Consider the following 22,459-nt stretch of genomic DNA (forward strand, 5'->3'; position numbering starts at 1 on the left):
AATTTCTATCTGAATGAAGCTTCGAGAAATGAACCATTTTCGACACAGTTGTATCAGAAAGCAATGCTTCGAAACGCTTCATTTGGCCATCACTAAGTACGACGAGACTAGACAAGGTGAGACTCAAGTAAGCTCTGACTAGAAACACTGTCAAACAAACAATGTAGCACACAGAAAGTATATAACAAACTGACAAACCATGAGGGCAAAATAACACATATAAATGGAGCTGAGAAGAAGAGGAACAGGTGAAAACAATCAGACAAACGAGGACTAGACAAGAGGGCGTGGTAGGCTACTGGGAAACAAGGAGGCAGGAACAGAGGAGCACATGGCAAACAAACTAAGACAGAGCCATATGTTCAAGCACAACACAAACTTAGAGACATGAAACAAAGACAACAGACAAAGCTGCCAGGGCAGAACCCTGACAGATTCAAATGTTTCTTTAGCCAACGAATTTGTTTTTAGATTTGGAAGAGATTTTGGCCATGGAAATGGAAGAAAAAATATATTTTACTATAAGGCTTCCAGTAAAGCCAAGAGACCACATTTATTAAATTAATTCATAATGTCCACACGTTCATTCTTAATCTTATACTAGGCCTAAAATTTTACTCACATTTTTCCAAAAAAACAAAAAAAAAACTCCACACAAATTTCCATGTTCTACACAGTTTCTCATATGTATGGATACACCTGGGGGGTAAACAATTTGCTTTAGTTCTACAAAAATCCTTTACAGAAAGGATGAAATGATGAATTTGAACACTTTGAAGTAATTCAAGTTTAATTGTAAAAAAAAGTACACCGGAACAAGAAGAAAACAATATGGAATGACAAAACTATTCAATTCATAATTTTCATATTGTATAATACAATATACTGTACATTTATAAATGTATAAGAATTTTTAATACAGACAAAAATAAGCTTAGATAGGATGAAGTTTCTGTACTGTATTTGTAAAAGTAGCCTATATTAAATATAGTCTAAATTATATAAACATAACAAATGAAATAGCAGTAACCTCCAGATATTTTACAATTTTAGATTAAGCTAAATCCAACATAATGGTAATTTAAGGACCTCCCTATGAGCTTTTTTAATAATAAACTTCACTCTTTCTGATGTCCTTGTTGGTCATAAAAAACCTCCAGTATAACTTCAGTGTCTGTGTTTGTGGCCACCACTTCATGTATCTTGTCTCCGCTGGAAAACATATTCAGGGAATAAGACAAGCAAATGGAGTAAAATATACTGATTATCATGACTGTGGACAACAGTGTTCACATACTTTCACATCAACCAGAATCCCATCTCAATAAATCACTCAGAACACCTTCAAGTAAATAGTATAAGATATGCACAAGGCGCAACAAAATGTAGAAATTTTAAGCATTTTCGTACCTTTGCCAAGACTCGTGACAGCACAAAACCAAAGAGAAGATGACTGCTGAAACTGATATTCCAGACAGAAATGCTATTATCATTCTAATGTCCACTTGCACTTGAAAAGCTTCTTTACCTTGAATTTAAGAACACAAATTGTTATAGTCTTGAATTTCTTATATTTGTCTCTCTAGTGGAGCACTTCCTCATTGAACTGACTTGAGGGACAAATGAGGGATTGTTGTGCATGACAAGCATGAATATGGAAATAATTTGCATAATTCAGTAAAGATTTGAAAGCGATAAAGGCGGTGAAAAATAGTTAAGGTCTATTGGAAATGTAACAAGTCAAATGTGCATAGGAAGTTCTCTGCTTTGCAAAAACGTGTAAATTGTCACATATCTAGTTTTGTTGAGTTCTGTTCAAGGACTCTTACACTGCGTCAGAAATCGAATACTTTCCTACATATTATACGAAAAACGTCTCGGTTACTGATGTAACCCTCGTTCCCTGAAGGAGGGAACGGGAGACGTGACGTCCCGCCGCCACAGTTGCTGACCATCGCTGTACGGCCGTCACTATCTCGGCTCCTCAGCGAAAAACAGTGTGTGTGCGCGCCCGCTTCCTGTTTGACGCGTTCACGCACGCCAACGTTCATTGGCTTGTTCTTTAGATACTCGAAGTTGATAGGGCTCCCTGAAGTGATCCCCTAACGTCGTCACGTCGAACGTGAGCGACTGAAAGGGAACAGCTCGCCAACAGAGTAGTATGTCTGAATTCATTCTATCTTTTTGAAAAATAGTTTGTGAAAAGTACCCGGATTACCTACAAATTCCAGAAAGTGTGCATTCGATGGACACTTTACTATTTTTGAATTGAAGCGACGCAACTGATGCTGGTAGGTCACGTGACAATAGCAACATGGTGGATATAGTACGTCCGAAATTCATTCATACTACCCACAATCATACTATATAGAACATACTTTTTTAATGGTTGCGAAGTAAGTTCAAATTCAAATGTATACAGTACAAGTTTTCACACGCACCATTATTTTGACTTTCATTCCATGGTTCCTGTGTTTTTAGTTCATGCTTCCTTGGTTGTCATGGTCTCTAAACATGTTCTCATTTGTTTCCTTGTTCACTGATTATGTTCCTCATCTGTGTTTAGTTTAGCATGTTTAGTTTCGCCCTCCCCCTCCTCCTGTGAGAGCTCTTCGGCCTCTGCCACAGCGCCAGGGCCCACACCCTCCTCCAGCGGCCCGAGGTCAACCAAAAACAACTGATACCAGCTCTCAGTGATATGTGTCGGGTCTCCGCTATGACAACAGTAACTTTCTTAAATGTTTACATAACAAGCGGGAACCCAGTGTGCCTGTATCTTCCTCTATTGCTGTTCGATTACATGATAGAAAGTCTAATGGTGCGTTCACACCGGACGCGAATAGCGCGTCAGGCGCGAGTGATTTCAATGTTAAGTCAATGCAAAGATGCGTTACGCGCGTAAAAAATTCCTGCGGCGCGAATGAGGCGTAGAGCGCGGCGCGGTAGACGCGAATACGCCTCATTCGCGCGTCAAGTTCGCGCGAATGGCGCGAATTGAGCGTCTGGCGCGTTAAGCGCGTTACGCGCGAATGATTTAGTTAGTGCTATTTGTGCATTCACGCGTTTGAAAAACCCGAGTTGAAAAATCTGAACTTCTGCCTCAATTCGCGCCGCGTTAACCAATCAGGAGCCTAGCTGCTTGCTGCTGTCACGTGGTGAAGTATCTGGATGCTTCAATAAATTATTTTGTAATATATGACTGTGGTTCTAATGCACAACAAAGCAAATATTTTATCACATAAAACTTGATTTCAATATATGAGACATATTCATTTTGTATTGAATGCTATTTATTCCATATCTAGATTATATGAAATATTATTATAATGTAAAGACAACCAACATATAAGTTCGTGTCTGGACAGTGATGTGTGAGAGAGAGAAAAAAATCACAGGACAGATTAATCACTTTTGGAGGCTGGCTTCGTTTATTATCAAAACAAAAATAAATGACAGATTAGCTCCTGGAGCAAATTGTGAAACTCCTGAAACCCTCCGGAGGTTCTGGTGGACCCGAGTACAGCGACGATGTCCCCTACGCAGCTGTTTCTGCTCTCCAGAGCATATACGAGCGGTGACTCTCTCGAATAATGCTAATGCTAATGCTCGATAAACATCTAAAAAGATGGCCGCCAACGGGTTTCGAAACTTTCGCCTCCGGTTTTCGCCTCTGACGCGCGTAAATTTCGCTTCAAACTTTTGTTACGCGCGTCAATTTCGCCATTGACACGCGAATTAACACAAAGTGGTCAAGCGTCAAACTAGACGCGGTAGACGCGAATTTGACGCGCTATTCGCGTCCGGTGTGAACGCACAGTAAGGCATTCAAAAGCCGTACAGCAAACTCATCTAATCTGGTGCCTATTACACGCCAAACTAAGACTGCTGTGGGGACAAAAAGTAAGACTGTTAAGTTAGCACTTTTAAACATCCGCTCACTTAAAAATAAATCACTTCTAGTCAATGACTTAATAACCACATACAACCTGGATTTTATGTTTCTAAATGAAACCTGGCTAGAAGACAGCTGCAGTGCAACAGTCCTCAATGAAACATCCCCTCCTAACTTTACATGAGTGTCTGCAGAGCTGTAAGGAGAGGTGGAGGAGTAGCTGCTCTTTTTAAGGATGTCTATCAATGTAAGCAAATATCATTTGGTAATTACCCGTCTTTCGAATATCTGGGTATTGTGTTAAAAGGCGTTCCACGCATTTTACTTATTATTCTTTACAGGCCTCCAAAATACTCTCCAGCCTTTGCTGAGGACTTTACAGAACTGTTATCAACAATTTCCTCAGAGTTTGACTGTTTTGCTATTGCTGGAGATTTTAACATCCACATAGATAATACAGAAACCAATATGGCAAAAGAAATCAAAACTGTTTTAAAAACTTTTGACCTGATTCAGCATGTACACGGACCGACACACACTCGTGGACACACTCTAGATTTACTTATCAGTAAGGGCCTAAACATTTCATCGATTGTTATTAAGGATGTAGCACTGTCTGATCATTTCTGTATTTTCTTTGATATATTGATCTCTCCTGCCATTGAAGCTAGATCTGTGTCTGTCAAGAAGAGATGCATAAATGAGAACACTAGTGTACTATTTATGAAGGCTATATCTTCAACACCAAGCTTATCTGCTGACTCTGTTGACTTTCTCCTTGATTCTTTTAACTCAAAAGTTAAAAGTGTAATTGATGATATTGCTCCTGTGAAAGTCAGGAAGAGTGGTAGACAAAAAGCACCTTGGAGAAACTCAACAGCAGTGCAAAATATGAAAAGACAATGCAGAAGAGCAGAGCGCATGTGGTGGAAGACAAAACTTGTAGTACATTATAACATCTACAAAGACACCATCCATGCTTTCAATATGGAACTAGGCAAAGCTAGACAGACTTTCTTCTCAAATATTATAAACAGCAACTTAAACAACACACGCACTCTTTTTGCTACTGTAGAGAGACTGACAAACCCCCCAAGCCAGATTCCCAATGAAATGCTCTCAGACAGCAAGTGTAGGGAGTTTGCTTCGTTCTTCTCTGAGAAAATCAATAATATCAGAAAGGTGATCAGCACATCATTGAGTTGCGCTGGGGTCAGACAGATCAGACCACAACCTGAGAAAGTAGTTACTATGTCTGATTTTGAAGAAATTGATGGCAAAATTTTAGAAGAAACCGTACAGCACCTTAAAACATCAACCTGCGCCCTTGACGCACTTCCCACATCTTTCTTCAAAAGTGTGTTAAACTGTTTAGAAGCAGATCTCCTAGAAGTGGTAAATGCCTCACTTCTCTCTGGGAGTTTTCCAAACTCCCTGAAAACTGCAGTTGTCAAGCCCCTCCTGAAAAAGAGCAATCTGGATAAGACTATATTAAGCAACTATAGACCGATCTCAAATCTTCCTTTCATAGGCAAGATCATTGAAAAAGTTGTCTTTAATCAGCTGAACAAATTCTTAATCTCGAATGGATACTTTGACAATTTTCAATCTGGTTTCAGATCGCATCACAGCACAGAGACAGCGCTCATAAAGATAATAAATGATATTCGCTTAAATACTGATAAAGGCAAATTATCAGTGCTGGTACTACTCGACCTTAGTGCTGCATTTGACACTGTCGATCACGACATACTACTTGACAGGCTGGAAAACTGGGTGGGGCTTTCTGGGATAGTCCTAAAATGGTTCAGGTCATACTTAGAAGAGAGAGGTTATTATGTGAGTATAGGAGACCATAAGTCTGAGTGGACATCCATGACATGCGGAGTCCCTCAAGGCTCAATTCTTGCGCCACTCCTATTCAACCTGTATATGCTCCCAATGAGCCAAATAATGAGAAAGAACCAAATCTCTTACCACAGCTATGCAGACGACACACAGATCTACTTAGCCCTATCGCCTAACGATTACAGCCCCATTGACTCCCTGTGCCAATGCATTGAGGAAGTAAACAATTGGATGTGCCAAAACTTTCTTCAGTTAAACAAAGACAAAACTGAAGTCATTGCGTTTGGCAACAAAGATGAAGTTCTCAAGGTGAATGCATACCTTGACGCTAGGGGTCAAACAACTAAAAATCAAGTGAGGAATCTGGGTGTGTCTCTAGAGTCAGACCTTAGTTTCAGTAGTCATATCAAATCAATAACTAAATCAGCATACTATCATCTGAAAAATATTGCAAGAATTAGATGCTTTGTTTCCAATCAAGACTTAGAGAAACTTGTGCATGCTTTTATCACCAGCAGGGTGGATTATTGTAATGGACTCCTCACTGGCCTTCCCAAAAAGACCATAAGACAGTTGCAGCTCATACAGAACGCTGCTGCCAGGATTCTGAGCAGAACCAGAAAATATGAACACATCACACCAGTCCTCAGGTCTTTACACTGGCTCCCAGTTACATTTAGGATTGATTTTAAAGTATTATTACTGGTATATAAATCATTCAATGGGCTAGGACCTCAATATGTTGCAGATATGCTCACTGAATATAAACCCAACAGATCACTCAGATCATTAGGATCACATCAGCTAGAAATACCAAGGGTTCACTCTAAGCAAGGAGAGTCTGCTTTTAGCTACTATGCCAGCCGCAGCTGGAACCAGCTTCCAGAAGAGATCAGATGTGCTCCTACAGTAGTCACATTCAAATCCAGACTCAAGACACTTCTGTTTAGCTATGCATTTACTGAATGAGCACTGTGCCACTGTGTCCCACTGTGTATGTACTGTATTTTAATTTAATTTTTATTCTAAACTGTTTTAATTATTCTTATTTCTTTTGATTATTTTAATCTCTTTATTCTTAACTGTTTTAATTATTCCTATTTCTTTAGATTTTTGCATGTAAAGCACTTTGAATTGCCATTGTGTATGAAATGTGCTATATAAATAAACTTGCCTTGCCTTGCCTTGCCTTGCCTTGCCTTGCCTTGCCTAAACAATGAATGGCGACTGCAGAAAGCAAAATCTGAATCCCTGACATTTTGTACGATCTCGACGGCCGGACATGTCCGGGAAAAAGAGGATGAATGGTAACCCCTAGGCTACTACTCAACTTTCTCCTACTAAGTTACTCAGCTTTCTCCACAGAACAAGAGCCTGCTAGCTTAGCTTCCAAAAAAGATGTCAGACACTACATTCTGTGAGTGAGATCTCTGTGAGTGAGACTCTATGGGCGGGTGAAAACATGCGGGACAGCTCCTTCTACTGGCTGTAGTCTTTAGCCTCTAGCCAAAAAATCATCCGATGACGCAAAATGACGATTTTTGCGTCATCGGAGGATTTTTACCAGACAAAAAATACATAAATCTCTCGTCTCAGGGGGATATGAGGGTGGAAAGCACGGTAATTTTAAAATACTACAGGTTTTCTACTAATACAAAGCTTAATGCTAAATCCTGAAGTATCTCTTTAAGGTTTGAGTGATCTAATCAGGCTGATACATGACACTGTTATGCTGATGAGATCAGGAAATCTCTGCAAACGAGCTGACTCATTTACACGCCCCCTTTATGTAATTGATCCCACCCAGTTGAAATGTATATAAACTACAATGTAAGATTCCCTTAGTTTAGACTTGACGAATGACTGCAGCTACCAACAGCTCGTGTTTCTCAATAAAGAATCCTGCTGAAGATACCACCAAGTCTCCTGGTTTTCGCTTCTGAGTTTCCTACACTTTAGAAGAAAAAAGTTCACAACAACAGCATAGGCCAATTATTAACAGCTTTCCCAAATCAGCATAGTCTGCTATGCTATTACATATTGATAATGTAAACAACCTTGTGTATTCGTTTACAGTAGCAGATAAAATGTCCTGCATTGGTTATTGATTAGTTTAGCATGAATTATGAAACTTTTTCAGTAGTTCTCTGGGAAGCATTAAAAAAATAGTAGTTATTGATTAGTTAATAGTGAAGTACCAATTTCATCTGTGCGCTATTACTTACTAGTTTGTTAATCAGAGTTTCTTGTTAGTTAATAATAGTTTCTAGATTGTTAATATTGTATTACTCATTGGTTTTTGTGTTGTTATTCATTAACGAAGGAACCGTATTCTAAAGTGTTACTGTATTATCTTGTTTTTTAAATGAAAATTGCTGCATAAGGACCCTCATCTTTACTCTTCCCCGCTAAAACATCCAGAGTGCATTAATTCTTAAAATGAAGGACATGCACAGGCCCAAAAATAGATCCACTGCTTGTTCTGTAGTGGTTAAGTTCAAATGATAGTAGTAGTGTGTGCAAAGGATAAAAGGAAGATTAAGCTCTGGGAGATGTGTGTAGAAAATATACAACAATCAACAAAGCTCCACAACATCTGTCATCAGTTTTTTAATGCTTTTGTTTCAGGCATGTTGATCAGAAAAGAGGACAGGATTTGCTTAGTTTTTAGTAATGAAGAATTCATTGAACTTAAACATTAACTCATCATTATGCCTTTAAACATCTAAAAAAATAAAGAAATAAAAAAGAAAAAATGGTAATTGTTAGCCAATCACAAATCGTTTAGGCTAAAATGCTTTATCATAAATAATGTAAATTAACCCCTGTGCATCAATTTAAAAAAGTTACTCTGAGGTCCTCAAAAAACTCTCATAAAGATTAGACTTAAAGGGATAGTTCACCCAAAAATGAAATTTAGCCCATAATTTACTCACCCTCAAGCCATCCTATATGTATATGACATTGTTCTTTCAGAAAAATAAAATCTGAGTTATATTAAAAAATGTCCTGTCTCTTCCAAGCTTTATAATGGGAGATTATGAGTATATTTTTTGGAAGTCCATCAAAGTGCATCCATCCATGATAAAAGTGCTCCACACGGCTCCAGGGTGTTAATAAATGCCTTCAGAAGTAAAGCAATGCGTTTGTGTAAGATAAATATTCATCTTTAAAACTTAATCGACTAAAATAACTAGCTTCCGACAGACGGCCGTACGCATTGAAAGAGGAACACTTGACATGTTAACGCATTGACGAACGCAGGACTGCAGAGGATAGAGCAAAACAAAACACCATTCACAAATTAGAAGTCTAAAATGAGAATTTTTCAAAAGAAATGTCGGAGGAGTTTGAGTTTGTTGCCCAGCCCTGTTTGTTTTAACCGCGAGAGGTGTCAAAGCTTGCGCTACTCATATCCTACGTCATACATCGCGACACGTGTTACTCTTTTGGTGTAAGTCGACTTGTGTAGGCCGTCTGCCAGAAGCTAGTTATTTTATTCGATAACGTTTTAAATGTGGATATTTTTCTAACATGAACGCATCGCTTCACTTTAGAAGGCCTTTATTAACCCCCCGGAGCCATGTGGAGCACTTTAATTATGAATGGATGCACTTTATGGATTTCAAAACAGAAACAGCCATTCACTGCCATTGTAAAGCTTGGAAGAGCAGGATATTGTTTAATATAACTCTGATTAAGTTTGGTCTCATTTTAAAGAAGAAGTAAAAAACTAAAGTTATAGAGGTTTAAGTTTATGAAAATGATTTATGAACATTAGCTTTCAGTAAGATTTTGACCAAATGTTCCCCATTAGATGCCAGCAAAGCTACAGTGGTATACACAGTGATTGGATTTGTGATTTGCAGTAGAGTTTTCTCTCTCAAATATTACACGCACACACATATATATATTTTTTTATTACACGCATACAAACCACACTCTGACGTCCATAACATCACACCCACACACATATAGCTGCATATTCTATCCAGTTTGGAATATAATACACTACACATAAGCAGAAAACATGAATAAAGTGAATATTTGCTTTATAGGCCAAACCTGAGAAATGGCACCATCTGGTAAATAATAGTAAAAAAAAAAAAAAATCATTTTGAAGCCTTGCTAACAGAATGAAAGTCTATTAACAAAGACTGCCTCGGTTTAGTTAAATGGCCCTAAAAAACGGTTTTAATGGGTTTCAATGGGGCTTTATTTGTCCTTAGGTCCTATAAGTGTAACTATTTTTTGTGCATACACTCTCAGAAAATAAAGTACATAATTGTACCTTTAGGGGTACAATGGCTTGTCACTGGGGCTGTACCCTCAAGGGTACAGCTTTTGTACCCTTGGCATAGGGTACATATTTGTACCCCTGTGTTTTGTACCTTAAGAGACTAGTCTTGTACCTATGGTGACAATTTTGTACCTTTAACAGTACAAAATGGACCCTTCAAAAAGGGTACAAAATTGGCTTTGATGGTACAATCGCTGACTATAATTATATATATATATAAATAATTTACACACACGCTGAATTAAAATCAGAATTTATTACATCTTAAAATGATTAAATTCATTTTTAACACGTTTTTCATTTTAAACACGTTTCATTTTAAACACGTTTCATTTTAAACACGTTTCATTTTAAACACGTTTCATTTTAAACACAATGTCTAACTGTGACATATAAATGATCATCAACTGAGTAAGTGTCATTTGCCTGAAAGTCCATTTCATCTCCTGGTTTCAGTAAAGTCCATTCTTTATCAACCTTGACACTGCATGCATGAAAGTGGCGGTCGTAGGACAGAGGAATCAACATTTTTCCACAAAGGATCCACATGGTGTCTATGTTAAAGATGTACTTGATTTGCCAAAACAATGGAATACGCTCAGAATGCAGTACATCTATGACAAATACATCTTTGACAGCATACTTCACATTGTTGACTGTTACTTCAGACACACGTTGGATAGCTTTCTCTGTTAAATCTACATCACTGAGGTTGTGATTGACTATCAGGGCTCTCTGCTGCTCCACAGGTAAAGATAAAAAAGGAGTGGTCACACTTTTTACCGGCACTTTCTCAAATTCACCCAGCATACTCCCACAAAACTCCCAGCACTGTCTGAACTGGTGTCTGTTGCTCAGTGTTGTAGCTATATTTACAAAATTTCTGCAGTTATGGGCAACCATTTTAAAATATTGGTGCTTGGCCTCAAATCTCATGCACCATAGCAAACGCAGCGGCCCATACATTTGTATCAGTCTTGAATAATGAATTAAGTAATGACACTTTGGAGTAATAACACCCCCAAACACATCTTTCATTTCTGTCAGGAACTCTTGAACAAGTACATTTAGCAAAAAAAGGTTCTCTCTTCACCTTCGTAGCCATAACGATCTCAGTAATCTCTCGACACAACAAAAAAACATGCCAATATTTACAATCAGGTGGCACACGGTGTGCCATTACAAAAGGCAAAAGCCTGAAAAGGCACCACTTTTGTGAAGCAGATCCAATAATACCAACATGCTGCAGTCTTTCTGATAACTGTACTGGTTTGTTTACCTTGTCATTTTGACCAATGGACAGTTTTTGTAGTTCTTCATTTATTTCTCTTATAGTTATATGTTTCTCTGTATGAGCTTTGCCAATAACTAGCTTCATAACAAGTGGAATTACACCCTCTAACAAATCGTGCATTATGTCCGGTGGTAAAGCTTTTGTCACATCAAAATATTGCAACTCTTCAAAAGGTGAAGGACCATTCACACCATAAGTCACTTTGTCATCAGGATTTTGTTGAATGCGGGCAAGATGACACTGATGAACCTCAGATGTTCTTAAAACAAAGCTGTCTTCCTCAAACATGTGTTTTATATCTCCATAAGAAGCCATGCAATAACGACAAATTCTACCAGAGTTAAATGACATGGAAAATCCACCGATCATGTGAGCTGACAAGTTATCACCAGATAAAGTTGCAAGAGCAGCACGAAATGTGTGTTCAGTTTCATCAACAGTTACTGTAAAACCATCAGTTGCCAGTTTTTTAAGATCATTAAGCAAAGGTTTTAAGATGACATCCAAACCACACTGTTTAACATATGAATAACGCACCAACAACGCTAAATGAATATGTCTCTGCTGCGATCTATACTTGTAGTCCAAATTGCCTAAAGTATAATAGAATGCGCACAGCTTGTGCTTGGTTCTTTTTGACCCCAATGGGTTAACTACTTCAAATTCGTCTTCATAGAAGTGCAGCCGCAATGCAGTTGGGTGATCTTTAAAAAACATGTGTTGTTTGAAAATTTCTCCATCACAGTAGTCTGTTAAAAATTCGCTGTCTGTCTCTGGATTATTTCCATTCAGAATTTGATCCCAAATGTCCTCATGAGAACAGTAATTTTTAAGCACTTTATCAATGGGTACATATGAATAGGAGCCCACTGAGTGTCCTACAGAGTCCCTTAACTTAAAATGAACAGGTTCTGTCATGTTAAGCTTGGATTTACAATGGTCTTTTATTATGTATGGCGATCGAATAGCTTTTGAGGCCTCGTCAAAAAAATCATTAGACTGTATAACCCTTTTCAGTTGTGGACATTGTGACATGTCAAAACCACTTTTCTGCAGGTGGTAAGCTATAAAAGAATCATAGTTCTCCTTAAAAAAACACAGTAAGAAATTAACATCAGCAACAATTTCTTCTTGAACTGACAATGGTAGGTGATTTTTCTCTCTACATTTCAGAACGAACTTGAAAAGATTTTCTTTGAAATTCTTTAACAGCTCATCCATACATGGAGGATTTTCAGTAACAGTGTGTGTCCTAGGCTGATCAAAATCTTCATCGACTACCTCAGTATTTCCATCGTCGTCATCATTGTCAGGACGTAAAACACGGTCTGTGTGTTTTCGATATACATGTCGCCTAAAAGATTCATATTTTGTAAATGTTGATTGGCAGTCATTAAGTCCACATGTAATAGTGAAATTGGCTTCATGGGCATGAATGAGTCCTATGTGCTGAATTAGTTTCATCAAGGTGAATGTCCTCCTGGAGCATTTGGAGCACTTGTATGGACGAGGCATGGTCAGTAGAGGAGATTTATTTGCCTAGTGACAGTTATTGGCAGAGGCTGGTCACCATCCACAACTATTTTGGCAATGTACCTTTGGAGAAACATCAGTGTGTTCTTCAGATGTCTTGGATATGAAAGATTAAACACAAAGTATGTGCAGAACGCTGAGATGATTCCTTCATCGATTCCTGAGGTGCGACACACCTCGATGTGGTCCACTTTCAGAATGTTTGGAGCTCTCCTGGCAAAGGCCATTTTCCAGTCTTGGTCGGTCAACTGAATAGTTGGGTACGGGCTGTCAAGATCAGTCTATTCAAAGCCAAAAGGAAAAAAGCACAATTAACCTGACAGTCTTACCATTTGGTGAAAAATATTAATACCTCACAAATTCTGGTAATGAACAAAAAGTTAATCCATTGTGACATATTGCACTTGCTCTTAAAGGAGGAATGTGAGGCTGTTGTGATGTACATTGATAGGGTTGTTAAAGGTCCAATATGTAATAATTTTGTAATAAAATATCCAAAAATCACTTGCACAGTGTGATATATTTCCTGCAGTTGTGTACTTACAATATCCCAAAAGTCTCCAAAGATTTTTTATTTCAGAGAAATTCCAATTTTAAATAAGTGGCAGTCCCGGCCAACAAATGTCGCCTGTCAATGACGCAATATCCGCCTTAACCTCGGTTTCCGCTCGCACTGCCATGGCCATGACGTAACCATGGCGACAGACGTGGACAACTGGTAGTGCGTAACGTTTAGCGGCACGCAGTTCTTGTTTCGTTCAAACATAGACCATGGCAAGCAGACTTTGGGACAAACAAGGAGAACTAAAATGAGGATCAATATCAGCGTGGCGTTTTTGAGATGCCTAGAGCTCCACGTCCGCGACTAACTTGGACTTGACAGAGCTTCACGAGTCACGACTTGACAGCTTTATTAGACAGGTGAGCAAATGTACTACATACAACAAATCAATGTTATAACGTTAGCTCAACATGATGAAATGTTAGAATATGGTCAGTATGTTATTCTAATGTTGATCTAGCTTACCTTGCTAGTTTCGTATAGCAAACGAACTAACACATAGAATAACGTTATAACTTTCAACACACATTTAAATGCAGTTTAGTGTGATAGTGTTACATTAGACCAAGTGAAGCAGCGCTGCATTACCTCACAAGTTTAATTCGTCTAATAAACTGACCTGTGTGTGTAATCCAGCTCTAAATGTCCTTATTCCTTTCTATTCGCGGGACTCGCGTGTAAGTCCCGCGGATAGTATCACTTACAGTGTTATGAAGCAGGTCGCGATTGCTAAAGAGACGATATCTGTCTCTTTCGCAATCGCGACCTGCTTCATAACACTGTAATGTTAAAAAACATGAAGGTTTGCACTCATCCATAAACATTATTATATCCATCAGCTTGACAGCAAGTCCCATCATTCAGCTGTTCACTGCGTCATACACATACGCCTTTGTTATTGTTGGAAACTGCGCCCTCTTGTGGCGAAAAAACTTACATATTGTATCTTTAAAATAGCAATAATTAGCGTTGTGTTATTGGGTAGATACACTAGATTACTAAGCACATGCATCATCTACATTCTTTACACATTATATGCTCAAATAGTGGTTTATAATTAGAATGTGACTATTCTGATGTGGTGTGCAGACTCAGCTAGTAAATTAGATTTTGTTTTGGGTGTTCATGCTACACAATTAAGAGTACAATTTTATTTTTTAGTCATTGTGCACAAATATTGTGCTTATGTACTCAAACTTCCGCCTTTTCCTTTCACACATGAACAGATATGAATTGCTGTTAAAACTTGTTTGACTGAATTTAAGCAAGAAGTAATTTAACAATGGTGGAAGACAAAAAGCAATAGGACCATCCAAGCAAGTCTTCAGCGTAGCAACCATGATGAGGTGATAAGCCTCAGTACCACTTTACATACCACTTAAAAGTAATGAAATATTTAAAAGTGGATAAAATATTCCTTTAAGTGGAGATATGTGTGGGGTTAACAATGTGATTTACTTTCTATCAGTTTGTCAAGTGTATTTGGTGTTACGGAGGTGAACAAAAGAGATTTTAGCAAGCAAGACATACCTCTCCAAGTGTAATAAAGCGATCAATGTTCTCCTTGATGATGTAAGGCAGAAAGATGAGGGCTGCTCTAAAGTCAATATCTGCAAGACATAAGATACATTTGATATTTAAACACCATTTTTCTAATTCAGAAGCAGTTCAGGTAAATATTAAGGTCATCACTATGCATTTGGTCCAGTGTAGATGTCAATTTCAGGTAAGCAATTTGAATATAAAAGATGACTTCCCCACAGAACCTGTGTTAATTAAGACCTTGTCAATTGAAGTACACTGTTTTATGACATAATATGTCTTTAATTCTATTTTAGATTTGTTATTATTCTTAAGGCCCACGACTTGGAAACACTGTGGTATAGGTATTAACATTTAATCAGTACCTGGAAGATCCTCAGTAAGAGCTTCTTCTTTTGTCTCCAGGTAAAACTGGAATAGTGGGGATTTCCTTTGAGCTAGGTGAAGCACTTTCGGTACAATACATTTGAAGCCTTCATTGAATCGCTGACACAAGTTTCCTGTTGCTGGATGGATATGTTCCAACTCATCAAACAACTACAGAAAAAAAAAAAACATTAAGCTTTATTCCGTAACAGAGTTAATTCAGCTTGATACTAATCTAAGCAGCAGTGCTTAATGGCATATGGAAGATGTGTGACATTTGTGTGTAGACTACATGTTAGTTTTCATACTATAAAACCATTAAAATTCGCATAATTTATTTCCGCTGTCACATTTTTAATGATGATTAATAAACAAGCAAAAACCACTATGTAACTGAAATGTTATTAGGGCACAATACATTACCAAGTTTGACCCAATAACTCCTTCCCTGTCATGAAAGCTTCACCAGGAATGTACTGCTCTAAAATAAATGAAGCACAGACTGGAAAACACAATTTTGAGTGGCAACACAAAGCTGAGAAATTATTTTGAAAGGTGAACACCACACACTTGTTTTGGTTTCCTCCACAAACCAGCTGGCTAAAAAGTGGGCCCAAAATGAAACTAAATACAAACATGTTGTTGTGCATCCTTCATAACAATTTTCAGCTTAAAATCAAGTTATCCTCCTGTATGTACAGCATTTCGGAGCAGTACACTCCTGGTGAAGTTCTCATTTTCATGAAAGGGAATCAAACTTGGTGCATGTATTACACTCACACAGACCAGTAAATAAGAATATACCATCAAGAATTTGAACTATGACCGTAGGATATTTTTTACTTACCCCGGTGGGTGTCCTTAAGAAAGGGTACTTCTTAACTGTGTCCTCTACAGTCATGCCATCAGCAATCTCCTTTTGGCGCCATGCAAATGTCTGCTGCATTCGGTCCCGTACAATCCTGAAGTCAGGTTGCATCTTCTGGTACTGGCTATGCAAGACATTCACATGAGCCTCAATGGAGGATGGATCCTCACCCAGAACACTTGGTGCCTTTATGGGAATTGAGATAGATACACTTACAAACACATCTGACATAAAACTAAACACTAAATTGTCTTGTGTAGTTCCATTGAGTGACCCAATCTTCTATCAATCTGATTTAACTGACTTGACCAACCGTATAACTGATAACTACAAAACTGTGAAAAAGAAAATACAACAGAGACATTAACCAACTAACAGTGACTACAATTTAACTAAGCCTCAATTATTACCAATGCACCAAGCTGGGCATCACTGACCTTGGAGACATTTCTTTGACTGGTCCTCACTGTTTCTACAAGTTGCTTTGATTTTTTGTGGCCAAACTTCTCCTTACTATCTCTCACTTCACTGTTGTCAACCAGAGGTGCACGCTCCCACTTGAATTTACGCCTCAGAGACATGTGCCATGTGTGCTAATTGAAACAGAAATATCGATTACCAAAGACAGCTCTATACCATAGTTGTTTGCGCTAAATAACAAACAGATCAAGTGTTATTCCTATTTAGATTGAAGATAATACTAAATGTCGCTTCGTTTTTCTTTTATGACAGACCTGCACATAACATTGGGAAGATGTAATACCTCATGTTAAAAATACTGTGTATAGTTATTTGGGTAACACTTTACAATAAGGTTCATTAGTTAACTACATTAGTTAACATTAACTAAGAATGAACAATACTTCTTCAGCATTTGTTAATCTTTGCTAATGTTAATTTCAACATTTACTAATACTTTATTAAAATCTTGTTAACATTAGTTAATGCACTGTGAACTAACATGAACAAACGATGAACAGCTGGATTGGTATTAACTAACGTTAACAAAGATTAACAAAAACAGTAACAAAAGTATTGCTCATGGTTAGTTCATGTTAGTTAATACATTAACTAATGTTTAATAAATTAACCTTATTGTTAAGTGTTACCGTTATTTGCAAATGCACTTACATAACCATTTCCCTCGAGATCCTTCAGGAAAGGATATTTTCGCAATCAGCATCTTTACAACTTGCACATATTCTGAAGTTGTGGGATACCTACAAGAGAAGAAATGTAAATCAATTGAAGGCCAACTATTTGAAATAATCATGCACCAGCACAAACACCATCCATTTATTTTTGTCAGCATGAATTTTGTTTCATGGGGCAAATATGCTCTACAAAGACTTAACTATTTATAGTGGTTTCCTAGAATCAGATGAAATATTAAATGGAAATAGATTAGCCTTAGCTCAACACACTTACGTACATTGTGTATAGTGCCACAGCCTCATAGAGAACCCGGATCATTATGTGTCTATCCTTTGGATTTCTCTGGCATGGTTCTTTGTTGTCCAGCTTCGTTTGTAGGTGTCTGGGGAATGCTGGAATGTCAAAACTAGCAGGCAGTCTCACATTAGTTCCATTCCTGTAATATAGCAATTTTTGTCTTTTAATTTTAGGTGTAAATCAATTTAACAAACAATTTACATTGCTAAAACCCTTCCAATTAATAGGTTACCAAACAATACATAAAGTGCAGGCCTGCAGTCTTTGAACATATCTTAAATCCTTGCAACAGGTCAGGTATGAAAATGCAGTTAACTAGCCTTAAAAAAAGCAATGTCTGCCCAAAATATTTACTGTTTTGAGGACAATAATTACTAGAACAAAAGTTATGGTACTAGTGTTCTTAAGCTTCAAGTTGCCCAGCTAACACAGTTACGTTGTGAAGACGTAACAGGACCGGCCCATATTCGTCGTAGCGACGTACCACATAACGTTCCAGCAACGTAACTTTGTGATTCCCATAATCGTCGTGGCGACGTTATAGTGTACGTCGCAAGAACGTGATGAGTACGTCTTAATGACCAAACTGGCATGTTGCGAGGACGTAACATCAAAGGACCATATTAGTCGTAGTGACGTGCCAAATAACGTTCCAGCAACGTAACTTTGTGATTCCTGTATTCGTCGTGGCGACGTTATTGTGGTACGTCGCAAGAACGTGATGATACGTCTCAATGACCTAACTGGTATGTTGTGAGGACGTAACATCAAAGGACCGTTTTAGTCGTAACAACGATCAAAATACCACGTAAAAACAACAACAACAACAAAAAACACTGCATACATTTAATCAGCATTTATTCAGTGTTACCTGTTCCAGTGTTACAATACACACATGTGTGCCTCAAGAATCAATCAACTAGAAAACATTTATATCATTTAATAATCAGCAGTTAGTTATTGACATTTTCCACAGTAAGATAATAAATAATTACCATATAATTTTTAACATATATATATATATATATATATATATATATATATTTAAAGTTAACAAGTTATTGATAAGTGAAAATTTGGCATATACATTAATTTTAATTAATTTGATCTTACTTTAAGGAAAAAATATGAAAATTTCAACAACAAAAAAAATCAAAAAGTCTTATTCGTCTTCAAAAAGTAGGAGTGTTTCATCATCTTCATCATGCTGCTGCACACCTTTTCTCTGGTCCTGCTGCTGCAAAATTAAAAGTATTTCAGTTTTATACAATTAATTGCACATAATTTTTTTCATTTGACTTTTACATTTGTTGAAATTAAATGTTAGATTCAGCTGGTCAATATAATTTATTTAAAATATGATGGTTTCATTATATTAATCATGTAAGATAACTATAAATATACTATAAATCCAGTAATTGTATTTACTAAATGGTTAAAATGCAGGAAACAAATAAATGCAATAGTGAGTTTATTAGGATTAGTGGATTACAAAATATAGGGATTACGTGAGAACCAGTTCTCTTCACACTTCATGACAGTAGGTGGCGACATGCACCTATGATGTTGGTTCGCAACCCGCCATTAAACTAAGTGAAGAAGGACGTTCGGCAGTTCTTGAACGATATAAGAAAAAACTCCAGCTGCAGGATTGTCAGATGTCAACTATATGTAAATTATGACGAGGTGAGATGCGCTAACCATGTTAGCTTATAGCACGAGATCCAAACTTTTGTTTTACCTAACTTACCGTTAATTAGGTTCGACTGAGCGGAATTGGAATAGTTAAAATTGAAAATTACCCCAAGCCTAACTGACCTAAATGACAGACTGTGAAATGTTCCACTCACATGTACAGTCAGATGTTCTTTGTTTGTGTAACTTTAAGTAAATCAAACCAGTGACTAAACGGTCAACTTCACATTGTTTCTACTTTTAGTAAAAGAAAAGTACTAAGTCAACTGAACATGTCATCTCCCTTTTTTTAAATTATGTAATTAGATTATAATGATAATAACTATTTTACAGAAAACCACCAAAGGAGCTTACATTCTGACACCTTGCTGGAGCATGCTTAAGTGTGTCTGCCACAATGTCCTCCACTGTTGCTTGCTGGATTCTAGGATTGGACATCATCACTGCCTCTGTAATATTAAATTCCTTAACTATGCAGCAATGGTTAAAAAAAGTACTGGTAATACAGTTTTTTTGTGTCACTAACATATAGGACTTACTTTTTATGACCTTCATAATGTTCAAGTTTTGCAGTGGTCTCTTCCCTTTCTTCCCCTTCAGACTAAACTCCTTCCACACACTGTAGGAGGCCAGTGCCCGCATCACCCGCCGGGTGTTTTCCCCAGGGTTTGGACCTCCAACAAGACTTAAATGGTGTGTCTACAAGATGGAATACATTTTCAAAATGGTAATAACTTTTGTTATTTAACTTTGTTATTTTTGTAATTTAACTTAATTCTAACACTTTTTTTGGCATTTGACGGATAGTTCACTATTAACATACCACTCTATTCCGAAATGTCTCCTCTTTCATTTTTTCTTCGAGAGAGAGGAGTTCCTCCATAGTGCCACACACATCAAGGCTCATCTCCTCCACTCGCTGACTAGTCCCATCCCCCAGGGCACGAGCATAGAGTTCATACAGGGCTGCTGTTGAGCTCCTCATCGCCTTCATCTCACTCTCTATGCTGATGATTCTCTGAGTGAGTAGGCTCAGGAGGTGATCTGGGAGAATCAAGATTGATTCATTCAAATAAAGGTAAAAACTAAGTTTCAAATTATGTTTTGCATTTACCATTCTTCTGGATGTCTCTAGGAGGCGCTGGTCTTGATGATGCATCAAGAATGTGATGCTCTTCAGGTCTTGATGGCGTTAGTGTGGTTTGTCTGGTTGGTTTAAATGCTGGGGGAAATGTTTCCTATTTTAATTTTTTTTTTTAAATGCAAAGCCTGTTTGTGCAGTTGCATTGTTTTATTTAGTCATTAGGACACGTTGTGAGGACGTCGTGGAAAAGTTCCATATTTTATAATCTTGGCTAACGTTCCAGAAACGTCGTGGGCACGTCCTCAAAAGACGTCGCTAGTTTATCCCATGGAGAACGTTGTAGAGACGTGGTCAACTGGTCTCCAGATAACTTTCCAGAAAATTGCGTTACAAGTATTATCCTAGTGATATATGCCATTTGGATATTATATGGGAAATGTAATTAATTCATCAACGATTTTATTAAATTATCTGGTGACCAGTTGACCACATCTTTACAACGTTTTACATGGGATAAACTAGCGACGTCTTTTGAGGACGTGCCCACGACGTTTCTGGAACGTTAGCCAAGATTATAAAAAAATGGAACTTTCCACGACGTCCTCACAACGTTCTCCATGGGATAAACTAGCGACGTCTTTTGAAGACGTGCCCACGACGTTTCTGGAACGTTAGCTAAGATTATAAAAAATGGAACTTTACCACGACGTCCTCACAACGTTGTCATAAAGTAATGTCGCGCTGACCAAATGACGACTAACTGACGACGTCGTCACAACGTACTGTGTTAGCTGGGTGGTCACTACAGCTAAGATGAAACTTAGAAGATCCTTTGAAAACATCATACATTCACTAACCTTGGTATAGCTGAACTAGATTGCTGGCATTCCTCTGGAGGAACAGGCTCTAATGTCAGAGTTACTACTGGCTCTTTCAGCTTGCATAAAAACTGGTTGAATTTGGCCTGCTTCTTAAAAGATCCTTGAAACAGGTATGCAACCATAGTCTCTGTGAGGCCACAGTCAACTGTTTCACCATCCACATCATTATCTGAGAGAAAGTAAACAGAGGGATATGAAAAATTTGTGCGCTTGACTAAAAAGTAATCCAAACAAACTGCACTGTAAGTTAAAGCCCTTTAAGTTAGGCATTTTGTTAGTCCGAAATAACCTGTTTTACTGTCTATGGAAATAACTGACCGGAGACGTTAACAAGATGGCTGCCGAGTGGCGGGACTGGCCAACTGGAGCATATGCACAAACCTCGGTCATAGTTCAAAGTTCTGAAAAGTCTTCTGCAATTCTAATATTTTATAATATTCATATTAAAAAGCATGACCTGACCAGGAAAAATTCTGTAACATTCCACGTTTCATCCACTTTGACATATAATTTGACGGGGGTGGCGGGAGGGGCAAACATTAGCCCGTTAACATTAGCTACCACAAACATTTGGTCAACTAAAATGGCATTTAAATACAAACTTACCTCTGAATCTCTGGGCTTCGACGTCGGTCACTTCTATGCCTGTTTCTGAAATTTGTTGAAGGACCTGCTCGGTTGAAAGCCCTGTAAGAAGCATGATGAGTGTCGCTACTCGATCCGTACCGGTTACACGATCTGTACTGCGCATGTGCGAGAACGAAGTTTTTCCGCCACTTCCTGTCATCATCAATGTTTTTACGACAACTTCACTGTCACTACTCGATCCGAATTTTACTGGCACGATTTGTACTGTACTGTCCTGCATGTGCGAAAAAAACATGGATTCTTTTGCATTTTATGTGAAAGTTCAAGAATTTCTCTTAAAAGGAGAAATGCCTGACAATCCCGCTGAGCGTCGGAAAGTGAAACGGTCGTCTGCGAATTTTATCATCAAAGGTAACTATGACAAGTAAGGCTTAGACTAATCCAGGATTATGCCTTAGTTCAATTGTGTTGTGTAACAATATATCGTGTCACAATATTTCGTAATACAAAAATGCAATATGTATCGTGGATAGTTCACCCAAAATAAAAATTAC

The 22,459-nt window shown here is 37.8% G+C and overlaps 1 long non-coding RNA gene and 1 pseudogene across 1 annotated transcript; one reads left to right on the plus strand and one right to left on the minus strand.

The window, feature by feature from the left end:
• Positions 1 to 12,851: 12,851 nt before the first annotated feature.
• Positions 12,852 to 22,068, minus strand: LOC130105347 (sterile alpha motif domain-containing protein 3-like; annotated as a pseudogene).
• On the plus strand, positions 19,720 to 20,561 carry LOC130105350 (uncharacterized). Its single transcript, XR_008809584.1, has 3 exons — positions 19,720 to 19,803; positions 19,926 to 20,079; positions 20,218 to 20,561. It is a non-coding gene; the product is annotated as an uncharacterized LOC130105350 (long non-coding RNA).
• Positions 22,069 to 22,459: the final 391 nt, after the last annotated feature.

This window comes from Rhinichthys klamathensis, unplaced genomic scaffold (assembly GCF_029890125.1).
Source record: "Rhinichthys klamathensis goyatoka isolate OS25496 unplaced genomic scaffold, OSU_Roscu_1.1 h1tg000316l_1, whole genome shotgun sequence".
Lineage (NCBI taxonomy): Eukaryota > Metazoa > Chordata > Actinopteri > Cypriniformes > Leuciscidae > Rhinichthys > Rhinichthys klamathensis.